This window comes from Aegilops tauschii, chromosome 7, assembly GCF_002575655.3.
Source record: "Aegilops tauschii subsp. strangulata cultivar AL8/78 chromosome 7, Aet v6.0, whole genome shotgun sequence".
NCBI lineage: Eukaryota > Viridiplantae > Streptophyta > Magnoliopsida > Poales > Poaceae > Aegilops > Aegilops tauschii.
Genome location: NC_053041.3, coordinates 589,664,264 through 589,679,491, shown reverse-complemented (window position 1 = coordinate 589,679,491; position 15,228 = coordinate 589,664,264). Strand labels below are relative to the sequence as shown.

General features: G+C 42.8%; 1 pseudogene; it reads left to right on the top strand.

The window, feature by feature from the left end:
- Positions 1–262: 262 nt before the first annotated feature.
- On the top strand, positions 263–10,059 carry LOC109782417 (WAT1-related protein At1g09380-like; annotated as a pseudogene).
- Positions 10,060–15,228: the final 5,169 nt, after the last annotated feature.

The following is a 15,228-nucleotide window of genomic DNA, read 5'->3' as shown; positions in this document are numbered from 1 at the left end:
AAAAGGACAGCTAGTGCTTATCTACTTTCTATACTAGTGCACTCTCTTGCTATTTTCCTTTTTTATTCCATTAATCAGCAGTAGCAACGGTACAAGGATACATGCAGCGGTTTGTGCAAGAAGTTCCCACTCCATACCAATGGATGAGCCGGTAAACGAAGCACCTAATGGACAAGGACGCTTTACCCTCGCAAATGTGCAAGAAGTTCCCTTTTTTTTTCTTTTCTAAAAAAAAACCCGACAAATATGTACGATATCTGCAGGATAGCTGCATGATTTCAGTGTGAATTAAGAATACTTCCATTTTGAAAATACACAGCTGTAGTACCACTAGCTATGCTCCCTGCCCACCTCTATATATGCCACATTACACGGCTTCTCCTGAGTCCTCAATCCTACCCCTGACACCTTCTCTTTATCTCAAGAATATCACTACCTTCATTCAAGCATAGGGTTGCAGAGGGGGTGCGTACTGGGATAGCTAGATATGGGGAGTGTTGGTAACTATTTGCCTCTCATTGGTATGATCCTGGTGCAACTGGGTCTTGCTGGTCTGAATGTGTTGTCAAAGCTCACCATGGCGTCCGGCATGAGCCCTTACGTGCTCATCACCTACCGAAATATTCTTGGGGCTGTCTTCCTCGCTCCCTTTGCTTTCTTCTTCGAACGGTATGATTTAATTTCTTCTATAAACGTTTCTAATTTCTTGATGGCTAGATATGTTTTTTTTAAACGGAGGCTTGATTTGCCTCTTCTATTAAATAAGGAAGGAGCGGAGTTTAGAGTTTTACAAGAGCACCCACATACACGACATGGCAATTACTCACGGAAAAAAAATGATCCCTAGTCTTTTAGCATCGGCAGTGATCCAAAGCTTTGCCTCCTACAAGATGTTGCTAAGTAGGATAGGCGGCGGCGTGCTAGCTCTTGTGACGGAACACCCTCGCATTTCGCTCGTTTCAAATGGTCAAAGAGACAAGCATAGCGAGGGAGGTCATAGCGCTCCGGTTGGGGATGTGGTTGTCAGTTCTCTTGTCCCACCATTCGCGGACGGAATCGTCAAGGTGCCAAACGGTGGTGTCCATATGAGCAAGGCCAAGCTTTTCGATGATAGTCCTCCATAGCCGGAGCGTGTAGCGGCACTTGAAGAAGAGGTGTGCACTCGATTCTTGCTCTCTTGAGCAAAGAGGGCAGAGCCCACAATTTTTCTAGCCCCGTCTCTCCAAGCGATCGGCGGTCCAAATCCTATCTTGGATAGCCAACCAAGAAAAAAATTTGACCTCGGGGGGAGCCCAAGCCTTCCAAACCATGCGGTCCATAGGGGAAAGAGTTAGCCCCAGGAACTGGGCCTTATATGCGGTGGCCGCCGTGTAAATCCTGTCATTCGAGTGCTTCCAAAAGATATCATCCTCAAGCTGTCCATCAATATGAACCTAGCTCGTTGACAAGCATCCAAAGAGTGAAAAATTCTCGAATGTGTTCGCCGGAGACAACAGTGTTGTAGTTGATATTGACGATCCAAGCATTGCACTTTAGAGCCTCCCTCACCTTCCAATTCTTTCTTGTCGAGGCCTCATAGATTAGCGGTGCAAAGTCTTTGGGCTTACACCCGAGAAGCCAAGGGGAGTCCAAAAAAGGCGTTTTGGCTCCGTTCCCCACGGTGATGGTAGTGGAGGCATAGAAGAAGTTGAGATCATCATCCGTGTAAGGATTGCCAAATCCCACCTATAATCTGTGAGGTTCCTTTCACTCATACCAAGGCCATATTAGCCTGAGAGCAGGTGCAAATTTGCCAGTATTAAGCACCCCAAGGCCACCATACTCCTTTGGCCTACAGACCGTATCCCAATTAATCTTGCATTCGGCCTATACAGGCTATATATGTTACACACTAAAGCACAAGGCATTATGTAAATCTGCGCTTTATTTAGAAGGAGATGAGTCCACCTTTCATAAAAGGAAGTTTCTTGTTTTCAGCTGACTTCTTGATCTAAGATGTAATGTACCTAGCTACCGGCCGGTTCTTCACATTTTTTTGGCCATGGATTTACTATGTGATGTCTTTCTGGTTAAGTAATTTGCTTAAGAAAATCCTGTATTTAATATTGTTGAGTTGTTTGCATTAATTTGATGTACTACATGTGTAGACAATACTACCTCCGGTCAAAAAACGTGTGTTACGTTCATAAAAAAAAATCGTTGGAAACGTTTATTGAATGCTAATCCAATGGTATGGAGTAGTACCACATCTTTGAGATCATATATATTTCCTACTTATTACTCCATTTAGTTTGGAAAAGGAGTACTTATGTGAATAGCTACTAGTAGTATGCATTCAACTTTGAGTGAATATATCCTTCATACATGAGTGGCCCATCCATGTCTATCATCCATGAATTAATTTCCTCACTGTTCTTACGCAATATGATTTCATATGATTATGGATGCAGAAAAACTTGGGCCTCAATTAGCAAGAAGACACTATTACAAATTTTCGTATGCTCCGTTGTTGGGTATGATCTTTTTTCCCTTTGCACCTGATTGAGAGTCATCTGCGCTCTGAAGTTTGGGTTGTATATGCTACCTTACCAAAATGGCTTTACTAGATTTTAAATTTATTTTTGTATTTTATTTTAAATAAATTGTAAGCAAAACATTTTCCTCCAACCATTCTTAGTTTATTTTGAATAAATACCTTTTAGTCCTGATTGAATGAATGAGACACACTTCTTTTAGGGAAGTTACGCAAAGCTCAGTATTTTAGTCCAAAGACTGGGATATTTGTGAAACCTGGCCTTCTAAATCCAGTTACAAAAACCAAGTACTCCCTCCGATCCAAATTAATTGACGCGCCAATTAAATTGGACTGGAGGGACTACCAAATTTCTAACTTGTATGCATCGATGTTTATGAATTCTATATTCAAAAGTTGGGATTTTTCATATGTTAAAATTGTTATGAGATGACATGGTATTATTTTCCAAATATTATTAAGAATGTAAAAGTTTTTTCACCGCAAAAAAAGATATACAAAGGACGCAGTCTACATATAGGACAAAATATTCTTTGCTAGTAGCCATAGGTATTGTCTTCCAATGTAAATTTGGGTAAATGTTGTCTGTAAACAATACCATCAAAAGCTAACTGACAATATTAGTCTGAATCTGATTATTCGTACACACTTTGGTGGGTATGTGGCAGTGCGACGATGAACCAGGTGTTCTACTTCGTGGGCCTCAAGTACAGCCGCCCGACCGTGGCGTCCGCCCTGAACAACACGCTCCCGGCGGTGACCTTCGCGCTGGCGGCCGTGCTCAAGATGGAGCCCATGGCGGCGCTCGCCGGGAAGGCCAAGCTGGGCGGCACGGCCCTCTGCGTGGTCGGCTCCATGCTGATGACCTTCTACAGGGGCTCCCTCGTCAGGACCCTGGACTCCCCGATCCACTGGCCGTACGTGCAGCGCACCATGACTGCCGAGGCTGCGGCCCACGCCAGTGGACATGCCGCCGTCCTCGGGGCGACTCTGGTCATCGCCTCCAACGTTGCCTGGGCAGTCTGGTTCATTATTCAGGTAGCTACACAACTACACATAATGATATGTACCGTGCACGTGAGAGGAAAATTTGCAGTTTCACGCGTACAAATTAAAGTAATCGTTTTGCATGGCGTCGGCGTGCAGAAGAAGATGTCCAACACCTTCTCGTCTCCGTACACGACGACGGTGCTGATGGTGGCAATGGCCAGCGTCCAGAGCGGCGTCATTGCGGTGGCCGCGGAGCACAGGCTCTCGGCTTGGGCGCTCGGGTTCGATATCAGGCTCATAGGCTCGCTCTACGTGGTAAGATCACGTTCTCACCATGTCCAGATCATTAGACACGATGTGAATTATTTATTTATTTTGTTCAGTGTGCTGTGGTGGAACTGGAACTGAACGTGTACATAAATATATGTATATATGCAGGGGGTAGTGGCGTCAGGGATGGTGATCGCGGTGATGTCGTGGTGCATCCAGGTGCGCGGGCCGGTGTTCGTGTCCATGTTCAGCCCCATGATGCTCATCATCGTCGCCGTCGTCGGTTGGGGCATCCTCGGCGAGAAGATACGCGTCGGCAGGTACGGGTGATCGATCGATCGATGCATGCGCTTATTCTTGCACAATTTGGTGATCCCGTATACGGTGTATATATATATATATATATATATATATATATATATACATGAAGAGGCGCGCGTTGCCGCGCCCGCCTACCTTGCCGGTTAGATTGTATAGTCATGAGAAAAAAGTGTCGGTAGTCAAAGAAAAGGAATTTAGGGTACATAACACACATTGACGTGCATGAAGCTTGAAAGATGGTGCAACCAATACACTTAGAATACATATACATAGTCAATAATTGAGGCTCTAAATGCATGTCATCTTACACACACATGCAAGTTTATGGAATTAAACTGATTAACTTGAACTAAGAACTCGAGGTGATGTGAACAAAACAATAGTAGGCATGGCTATATTTGTTTTCTGCACTATTATTCATGATAAGAAGCAAAGGTACTTCTTTAGTATCTCTACTACTTAAAAAGAACGTAAGGTTCTCATTTCACATCTCTTTGGTCTAACCTTCCTTACATACGTTCCACTCTTTCCTTCTCCTCTTTGATATTTTCCTTCCATCTCAGATTTTTCTCCCATCTATTCTCCCTAAATTATCTTATACTACTTAAAAAGAACGTAAGGTTCCCATTTCACATCTCTTTCGTCTAACCTTCCTTATATACGTTCCACTCTTTCCTTCTCCTCTTTGATATTTTCCTTCCATCTCTGATTTTTCTCCCATCTATTCTCCCTAAATTAGAATCAATTAGCTCATGATTTATTAACTTACCAAAATAAAAACATATTTTGTTTGGTAAGTCATTAAATTCTTACAAAATAAGTGCTTAACACTAAAATGGCATGTAGATCATGACAATTGCATACGTGAACTTGCTAAGATTTTAGCGCATCAATATAATAATGGACGCGCAGTCACACTAATCTACTTAGAATGTTTATTACTCCCGTTGCAGCGCACGGGCAATTGTCTAGTTGAAGAAAAATATATGCTGGAGGCACTGAGAAACGGCTGATGTACCCGGGAATACAAAAATCATTAGCCGACGTGTTTAAGTTTATGGGTACCGGAACTTGTTTGATCAATTTCTTTGCAACAGATTCAGTGTTAGAGAGCTGCATGCATAATATAATCTAGTATCACTTACTATTAGAACTTGGAATTTTAGGAAGTGGTGCACATAGAGAGGTAAAATGAAGATTTCATTTGCCACAAGTAGTAACGTACCTAACCTTTTCTTATCTCATTTCCTAGTAGTAGAACTTGCATCACAGTAGAGCCTGATGGTATGTTTATGAAAAATGAGAGACCTACGATAGGTTTGAATGTTTGAGAGCATGAACAATGTAGCGAGAATGCCTAGGAGCAAACAAATAAGAAACACTTGCCAATGAGCCATTGTTCGGATCTGGATGTAATTTTTATTATTTCTAGTGTTCGTTGTACTATCATGATTGAAGATGAACAGATTGGAATTTCCTCGCAAAAAAAACAGCCATTGTTTCTAGTTCATGTGGAATGGTTCAGTCAAGTATTTCTCAGAACATTCTTCACCAATCTCGCACGGCGCTGCAAACAACAAATATAAATATTTTGAAACTGGATTTATTCAAACACTTCCTATCAAGAGCAATGGGGACAATCTGGAAGCAAGGGGCTCAAGAACGAACTGCTAGTGTCGAGGATCCCATTAGCACGACTAACATAAGTAGAAGCAATCGCTCGTTGTGTTGATGGATCCGTCTGGTTCGTTACTGGGTTGATCCGACGGCTAACGACGCCAAAACGCTGTGGTGGCTCGTAAGTGGCTGAGTTATACTGTTTAGTAATGTTTGGGTGTGTCTAGAACTCAGTCGACTGAGACTTAACGAAGTCTCAGTCGAATGACGTCAGTGTGGTTTTTTTTGCTACAAGCGGCACGGTTATATGCTACAAACGGCAGCAAAAAATGTTACCACGGCATTGCAAGCAACAACAATAAATGCTACAACCGTTCTAACTGAAATGCTACAACCGTCAATGAAGATGTTGCAACCGTTGAGATGACGTGCTACAACCGATGAGGGACGACATGCTACAACCATCAAGACGGATGTTACAACCGGTAGGAAAAAATGTTGCAAACGATGGCATAAAATGCTGCATGGCCGACTGAGACTTGGTTAAATCTCAGTCGACTGATTTTTAGCAAAGACTGTATATATTTTGGTTTGTTTTCCTTCAACTAGCGTTATAGGCGCCGTGTTCATAGTGGTGGGCTGTACGCGGTGCTCTGGGGCAAGGGAAGGGACCTTGTTGCCACGGAAACCGTGGAAGACGACGAGGAGAAGAAAATTGGCGGCTGCGAACCGAGCAACGGGGCCGTCGATGGCGCGGCGGTCTTGCGGCCATGCCCCGCTGCTGTTCGTCATGAGGCAACGGGCCAAACGTAGGATGGCACGAGATTTGCAGTGCAGTGTCATGGCCTGAGTTTATGCCATCTTGGAGTGTTTAACAAACCAGCATGATTATCATACGCAAAGATCCTAGGTGAGTAAGACAAAAAGAAGGTGTGTGAACGTGATAAAATCCGAAAACTCCATGATTATTATACACAACAAGAAATAAAATATGGTGCAAATTTGGATTCATCAAGTTCCCCACGCTTAAAGTTTTGCTTAGAAAATACGGTGGCTTGTAGGAACAAGATCATCTGGTTCATGAAGCGCGGATAAGTGAAAATGAGTGAGTGCATTGCATCGAGTCGAGAACTATAACATATATCCAATTATGATGAACACTCACACATTTTCATCGGCAAGATGATCATAGAGGCTTCCACACCTTTAGTGATAAATTCATTAGCGAAGGAAAAGTTAACTTTATGTGGTAAACCATTCACTCTTCAATCAATTAAGTCGCAAGGGGCTCTCAATTAAATATTTGGATATTGCACAACTGAACCAATTTCAATGCTTAGATCCTCCTCTTTTGTTTCCTCCCGTAACTGTGAGTAGTTGATAAGTGATATTTTTACACTCATTCACCCTTTGTTTAAACCGAGATATTTGATTAAAATCGAGATATTCACTGCGATATTGCTACTAATGACTAATGAATGCAAATGATTCCATAAATCTTCTCTTTGATGTGTTTCCACAGGAAATGGGCCAAAAAGGGAAGAAATAGTGTGTGAACATGGAAAGGAGTGGAAGAAGAGATAGGATAAATCACCAGGAGGCGCACCAGAAGCCACAACGCAAAAGACGACATTTCATACGACTGCAGGCGCCCGTATGAGTGCCTGTATGTCATGGATTCCGAGGCTACCCGTCCACCTGAACAACTTCTATAAAGGGGACCACGCCGAAATATCAACAGAAGAACATCGAAATAGAACCATCTTCATCCCCTCTCATCAACCTAGCCGCCACCATCTCCATCTCCATAGCCACCATCACCACCATAGTCCATCTCTCTCTAGTTCATACTTGTAATCGTGCATCGCACAAGGCATCCATTGTAAGACATATTTTCAATCAATCAATCTTCAAGATGTGTTCTTCTTGCGATCTGATCTTCATGTGTGAGTAGTTCGGTAAGGTATGGGTTGAGGCATAGGCCTTGCAACCCTTTGTATTTGATGTGGGGATCAATGGAAGGGCATTGAATTGACACCCCGTATGTGTGAAATAAAAATGTTCCGTAGATGTCTTTTGTCTTGTGCGTGATTTTCATCCCAACAGGTACCCAGGATCATGGAGATCGAGCCACGGTGATTAGCACATGGGTACATCATACACGACATTTCAGAAAAGTGCACAATTTAGTTGGAAAGAATTACTAAGCCGAATAAAGCAAACACATGGCCAGGTGAACGCTAACTTAAGTTCATACCACAATCTTGAACACATGGCTGCACTTTCATCTCCATTGTTGTAGGTTGAACTTAGGTATCACATAGAAGAAATCCAACAACCTATGAACTTTTGAAGCAACCGGTTTGGAGGAACAAGTTTTCAAGTGAAGCTGATGCTGTCAGTTTTTACCTCTTATATTTCATTGTGCCACACCCTTGTGGTGGAGAGACGGGGCCATAGGAGCACATAACCAGAAGCTACATCAAATTATCTTTCCAATGCAAAAAACCTCACATCATTTGGAGTTGTGAGTCAAAATCTGTAGTCATTATCGTGGAAGGTGTCTAGGCTGCCAAGGCTTCGCGAATTTTCGAGGAGCTCTCCAACAACTCCCAAAGTTGACTGCTTATTCCCCCAAGACAGCCATGCAAACCTGCTTACTTTTAAAACCATTTTCACACATAACTAAAGGGGGTTGTCCCTGCTATAAAACTCCATCTCCCCATCCTCTTAGCAACCTTTTTGTCAAACCATTCAGCTACAAGCTTATGCAGCAAGACTGCTAGAGAGATCCGAGAGATCTTGCTACCTTTGCTCTTATGAGTTCATTCGGATTCACGAGAAGGAGCCTCTGGTTCCCCCTACTTCGTGCTATACGGTTCCGGCCGTTTTGTGTGGATTATTCACGGTTTGTGGTTCTGCGATTGTTCGGACAGCGGGTTGGAGTTCTTGTAGCTTCGGTCAACCATCCCCAACGTACGGGTTGCATCCAACCTTGGCAGGTATAAAGCTAATTATCCCGGCTGCTTGCAGCTAGTTATCCCTCCCGATTCGATCCTATGACGTGAAGATCGGGCCAGCCTCGGGCATGAACTCGTTCATCGGGTTCCCACCTATCATCTGGCATCAGAGCCTTTGTTGACACGGTAGGATCTGTTATCCAAGTTTATCTTAATATCATCCCTTTAGATCGAGTATTTTTCATGCTATATTATCTGTCCTAGAAGTCCAAAGCCCCACCAAAAATAAATCCAAGCCTTGTTGGTGCTGAGATCTTGTTGTTGCATACCTTGCATGTTCTTCATCTTTTAGATCTGCACGAAGTTCATCTTCATAATTGCTTTCAGATTTGGTTGTTGTGCTTTGGAAAAAGAGAGAAAAAAAGAGTGGCAAAAAAATCAAAGAGAGAAAAAAAGAGAGGTAAAAGAGAGAGGAAAAAAGTGGCAAAAAATCAAAGAGAGAAAGAAAAGAGTGGCAGGAAAAAAGACAAGAGCGAAAAAGAAAGTGTTGTGTAAGATCGAAAAGTTTCAGCTTGGTAGAAAAAAATTCAGAAGTTTGTGTGTTGTGTGTTTTTCAATCTTGGTGCAAAGGTGCAGCAGATCTATCCCCATATTTTCTTGGTTTGCATCAACTGATTTCAGCACAAGCCCTTTTTTGTTTACCCCACCGAGCTCCACCAAAAACCGAAGCTAGTTCTTTGATCCCTATCTTTCAATCGCTTTAACACATCCGGGAGAAGCACAATCTGATGTGAACTCATACGAACTTTGGTGAGTAAGTGGTGAGGTTGTGTGGTTCCACAAAAATTATCCCATTCCACTTTTTAGCCCCACTAACATGGCAGGAACTGCATCGAGTGTCCATGGAGAAGATCAAGGGGAAGAAGATGCCCCCATTCACACGTGCTGAGTTTCTGGAATTATGGAACATGGTTCTAGAATTTCGAAGGAGGCTTAACGAGCGTCTTCGAGCAAGTGGTGATGGGGTTCGACATCGACAATACCCTATTGCTCATGAAGTGCAACAAAGAAGACACGCTCGAGAGCATGATGTTGTTGCTTGTGGGAGAATCACTACTACTCAAGAAGTGCAACGAGGAGGACATGCTCGAGGGCATGGTGTTGCTGCTGCTCGTGGGTGTGGCGCTGCTACTCCTGAAATGCTGCAAGGATCGCATGCTCGAGGGCAAGCTACTGCTGCCCCTAGGTGTGTCGCTGTTGCTCATGAATCGCAGCAAGGACGTCATGCCTGACGACAAAGTTACGGCACCCGTCGGCACAACAACCCACCGCAAAGCATGGTTGTGGTTAATGGAGCCGCTTCGGTGATTCATAGCCCATGTTCACCTAAGAAGCTCACTCCTAATATTGGCATCTCAACCACTACCACTGTCGCAACATCAAAGAAACATGTGCCACAAATTTCATGCGAGGAAGAGAGTCCGGAATCCAAACTCTCACAACTTGAGAATGATATATAAGAAAAGCAAGTTGAGCGACTGCACCAAAAGTGAGGAAGAGTGTCCACTTTCAAAAATCCCACCACTTGAAAGTGAAAAAAATTAGTTGAGTGACTCCACCAAATGTGAGAAAGAGTGTCCACTTCCAAAAATCCCACAAGTTGAGAGTGATCATAAAAGTGAGTTGAGTGATGCCACCAAACGTGAGCTTGAGATGTTTCGCCACAATATCAACGAGATAAGTGATCCACCAAATGAAAAGAGAGAGGAGTATGCAATTAGTAACCTTTCACAAAATTATCTTTCTTTGCAATATGTGCAGGTGCAAAAGGCATACCTATCAGCTCTCTTGCAACGATGGGAGATTGAGATCCAAGAACAAATATGAAGGACATGGAGTACCACTACATAAGGTGTGTGTGTGAAGATTGATTTTCAGGAAGGCTTTCAAGTACTCAATGAGGTAAAACAAAAAGGATCTTCCATTTTTGATGCACCCCGAGGTATGCACATATGAACTCTTGAAACATTGGCGGAACAAAATAAGAGAAAAATTATTGGGAACATCCTTTAGCATGAAATCAATCCATCAATTATATTTTTATAACCTTGAAGTCAAAATAAAGGAGTTGGCAAACTTAAGAACCACGTATAATTGTTCAAATTTTGCTTTCCCTAGTTATTTTGTATTGTCCTCGAGCCATAATTTTGTAGACCGAATGAAGTCGAGGACAACTTTTCTCCAAGAGAGCGAGGATGATATGGACATGCTCATAGTTGGTTATAAAAATATTCTCGATGGAAATATTTGCTGGAAGGAACTCCTAAGTCGAACAAAACATCATGTTTTGCATTGTCCATAAGATAGCAAAGCTGAAAACTAAAATACTCCACATCATGAAACCTTTTTGCATTATGATTTGGTATTGCCCTGCCTTCTTTTGTGTGATGACCAGGTAGAGTCGAGTACGACTCCTTTTCAAGAGAGGGGGGATGATGAGGGCATCTCGGTCATTGAAAGAACAGCAATCATCCCTGGACAAACTCCAAGTTGTTACAAATGAATACATGACCAAATGCAACGCAACTCGAAGGTGAAAGCTACAAATGAGGATTGCATTATTCCTTTGAATGGATATTATCCACTTCCCTTCTACTTATCTTTTGTAGGTAATATAGATTCGAGGACAACTCTTCATCGAGGGAGGGAGGATGATGAGAAAATGGGTACATCATACACGATATTTCAGAAAAGTGCACAATTTAGTTGGAAAGAGTTACTAAGTTGAAGCAAGCAAACACATGGCCAGGTGAACGCTAACTTAAGTTCATACCACAATCTTGAACACGTGGCTGCACTTTCATCTCCATTGTATCACATGGAAGAAATCCAACAACCTACGAGCTTTTGAAGCAACCGGTTTGGAGGAACAAGTTTTCAAGTGAAGCTGATGCTGTCAGATTTTACCTCTGATGTTTCGTTGTGCCACACCCTTGTGGTGGAGAGACGGGGCCATAGGGGTACATTACCAGAAGCTACATCAAATTATCCTTCCAATGCAAAATACCTCACATCATTTGGAGTTGTGAGTCAAAATCTGTAGTCATTCTCGTGGAAGGTGTCCAGACTGTCAAGGCTTCGCCAATTTCCGAGGAGCTCTCCAACAACTCCCAAAGTTGGCTGCTTATTCCCCCAAGGAAGCCATGCAAACCTGCTTACTTTTGAAATCATTTTCACACCTAACTAAGGGGGGTTGTCCCTGCTATAAAACTCCATCTCCCCCATCCTCTTAGCAACCTTTTGTCAAACCATTCAGCTACAAGCTTATGCAGCAAGACTGCTAGAGAGATCTGAGAGATCTTGCTACCTTTGCTCTTGTGAGTTCATTCAGATTCGCGAGAAGGAGCCTCCGGTTCCCCCTAGTTCATGCTCTATGGTTCCGGCCATTTTGTGTGGATTATTCCCGGTTTGTGGTTTTGCGATTGTTCGGACAGCGGGTTGGAGTTCTTGTAGCTTCGGTCAGCCATCCCCAACGTACGGGTTGCATCCAACCTTAGCATGTATAAAGCTAGTTATCCCGGCTGCTTGCAGCTAGTTATTGAAGGAAATATGCCCTAGAGGCAATAGTAAAGTTGTTATTTATATTTCCTTATATCATGATAAATGTTTATTATTCATGCTAGAATTGTATTAACCGGAAACTTAGTACATGTGCCAATACATAGACAAAACAGAGTGTCCCTAGTATGCCTCTACTTGACTAGCTCGTTAATCAAAGATGGTTATGTTTCCTGACCATAGACACGTGTTGTCATTTGATGAACGGGATCACATCATTAGAGAATGATGTGATGGACAAGACCCATCCGTTAGCTTAGCATAATGACCGTTTAGTTTTATTGCTATTGCTTTCTTCATGACTTATACATGTTCCTCTGACTATGAGATTATGCAACTCCCGAATACCGGAGGAACACCTTGTGTGCTATCAAACGTCACAACGTAACTGGGTGATTATAAAGATGCTCTACAGGTGTCCCCGAAGGTGTTTGTTGGGTTGCCATAGATCGAGAGTAGGATTTGTCACTCCGTGTATCGGATAGGTATCTCTGGGCCCTCTCGGTAATGCACATCACTATAAGCCTTGCAAGCAATGTGACTAATGAGTTTGTCACGGGATGATGCATTACGGAACGAGTAAAGAGACTTGCCGGTAACGAGATTGAACTAGGTATGATGATACCGACGATCAAATCTCGGGCAAGTAACATACCGATGACAAAGGGAACAACGTATGTTGTTATGCGGTTTGACCGATAAAGATCTTCCGACCCCGTCGGTGTGACCGAGTGGAACAACTCGGTGGCACTGAGATGCAGAATCGCAAGCGGTTACTGCAACTCCGTGTGTCCGAAAAGTTTAAATCGGTTGCACCGAGATGGAAAACCTAGATCAACTTAGTGAACTCGGTGTGACCGAAAAGGATAACTCGGTCGTACCGAATTGCACAAAGAGGTTTTGGAAGTTTAAGTCTATGACGAATCGGGGACTCCGAGTGCTCCTCACACAGAGTGGTTCGAATCTGACTTGATCAAACTTTTTGATATAGCATGAATAGAATTTGAGACAAGAAAAGCATAGATAGCTAGAGGGTGTAATTAGGCATTCTTGTTCATCCACTTGGCAAAAGAGAAAACGCCAAACAATCAAAACAATAAGTGGATGTCCTCGAATGAATAAAATATGCAACCAACATGCTCACACAATAAAATGGCAAATGAAATATGTGGCAAAGCATGCACAAACACTCTAGCATCTATCAAGCAGTTGGCGATGACTAGGTCATCTATATATGAGTATATTGACTTAGGAGTCAAATGAGAACATTTGATCATAGGTCATACTCATCATTTAAGCACAAGTGGGGTTACCAATTTTACATAAAGCATTGTTATGTTCACACCATTATAGTTGCTTTACCTCAATTGATTAGAGTAAAGCTCCCCCTAGATGTGCTATCCCCCCAAGAGGGATGAACTAACCTTGGGTTTTGTCGATGATGACTTCATGTAGGTGTTGAAGATGTGGATGCTCAATGTTGATGTGGATCATTTGAAGCAATCCATTGGAGTGAGTTGCACTTTCAATACCTACACGGGTTAGTCCCACAAGGAACAAACAAGGATATCCATAGACATAGAGTTATGTACACACAAGATGATGTCCATGAAAGCATTAGGTTACCTTTGTCCCTTGTCTTACCAACAAGAGGGTTTGTGACTCCTTGAACTAGTGCATGATGTGAAAGTTGTTTGCACTTGTCCTTGCCAAAATGATATGAGTGAAGTTTGTTGGCGGAGTCACCCTCAAGAACTCTTCTAGTTCTTCTTCTTCTGGATCCACATCATCTTGATGGGAATCCTTGGGGTTGTAGTCGTACTTGATGAAGTAGAACTTGATGTAGTCTTGGGAACCCACTTGACCAAGGCCTTGGGAGCTTCTTCAAATGCATCAATCTCCTCTTGAAGCTTATCCTTGCCTTTTTGCTTGTGGTCTTGTGGTGGAAGATCATCTTGAGCTTGTGTCCCTTGGAAGGAAGTAGGATCATACTTCTCTTATTGAGGAACAAACTTCGTCTTGGGGTATTGATCTTCTTCCCACTCAACTCCATTGGCATTGAACTTTCGTTCAAAACGAACACCTTGATTCTTCCGGTGCCTTCCTTGCTTGCGTACAATTTCCTCAAATTGCCTACTTCCGGCAAGGCTCTTGTAAACACGTTTCTCTGTGATTCCCTTTGGGCCTTTAGCCATGAGGCATCTTCCAATTCCTTCATTTGGTGAGTCAAATATGTCGTAGGAGTTGGTTGACACAAGTGCTAGACCGGGAACACCTTCATCTTGAGTATATTCGGAATCGTTGTGATAACTTCTTTCGGAGTGATGGTCGGAGTCGGAGCCGGATACCCATTCACCAACATGAGCTTGATGTCTTTGTTTTGTGTAGCTCCTTGATGATTTGTCCTTCCTTTCCGAATCCTTGCTTCTCCAGAGATTCTTCGTTCATAACGATCATCTCTACTCCTTCTCTCTCTCGGTGGTGATTCTTCTCTTCTACTTCTTCTTTTAGGAGAATATTCTCTTCTTTTGTAGGGAGCGGTACACTCATTGGAGTAGTGTCCGGGTCTTCCACAATTGTAGCAATTACGCTCACGACTAGAAGATCTTTTGTCATTGTAGGACCTTGACTTGGAACTTCTTTCCTTGCTTCTACTCTTGTAGAACTTGTTGAAGTTTTTCACCATTAGGCTCAATTCTTCATTGAAGGTTTGTCTCTCACTTGATGATGTGGGAGCATCACATGAGGCTTTGTAAGCACCACTTGACTTGTTGTGGAGATCTTCCTTATCCTTAAGTGACATCTCATGAGCAACAATTCTTCCAATGACTTCCGTAGGCTTGAGATCTTTGTAATTGGGCATCATTTGGATCAATGTGCACACGGTATCATATTTTCCATCCAAGGCTCTTATGATCT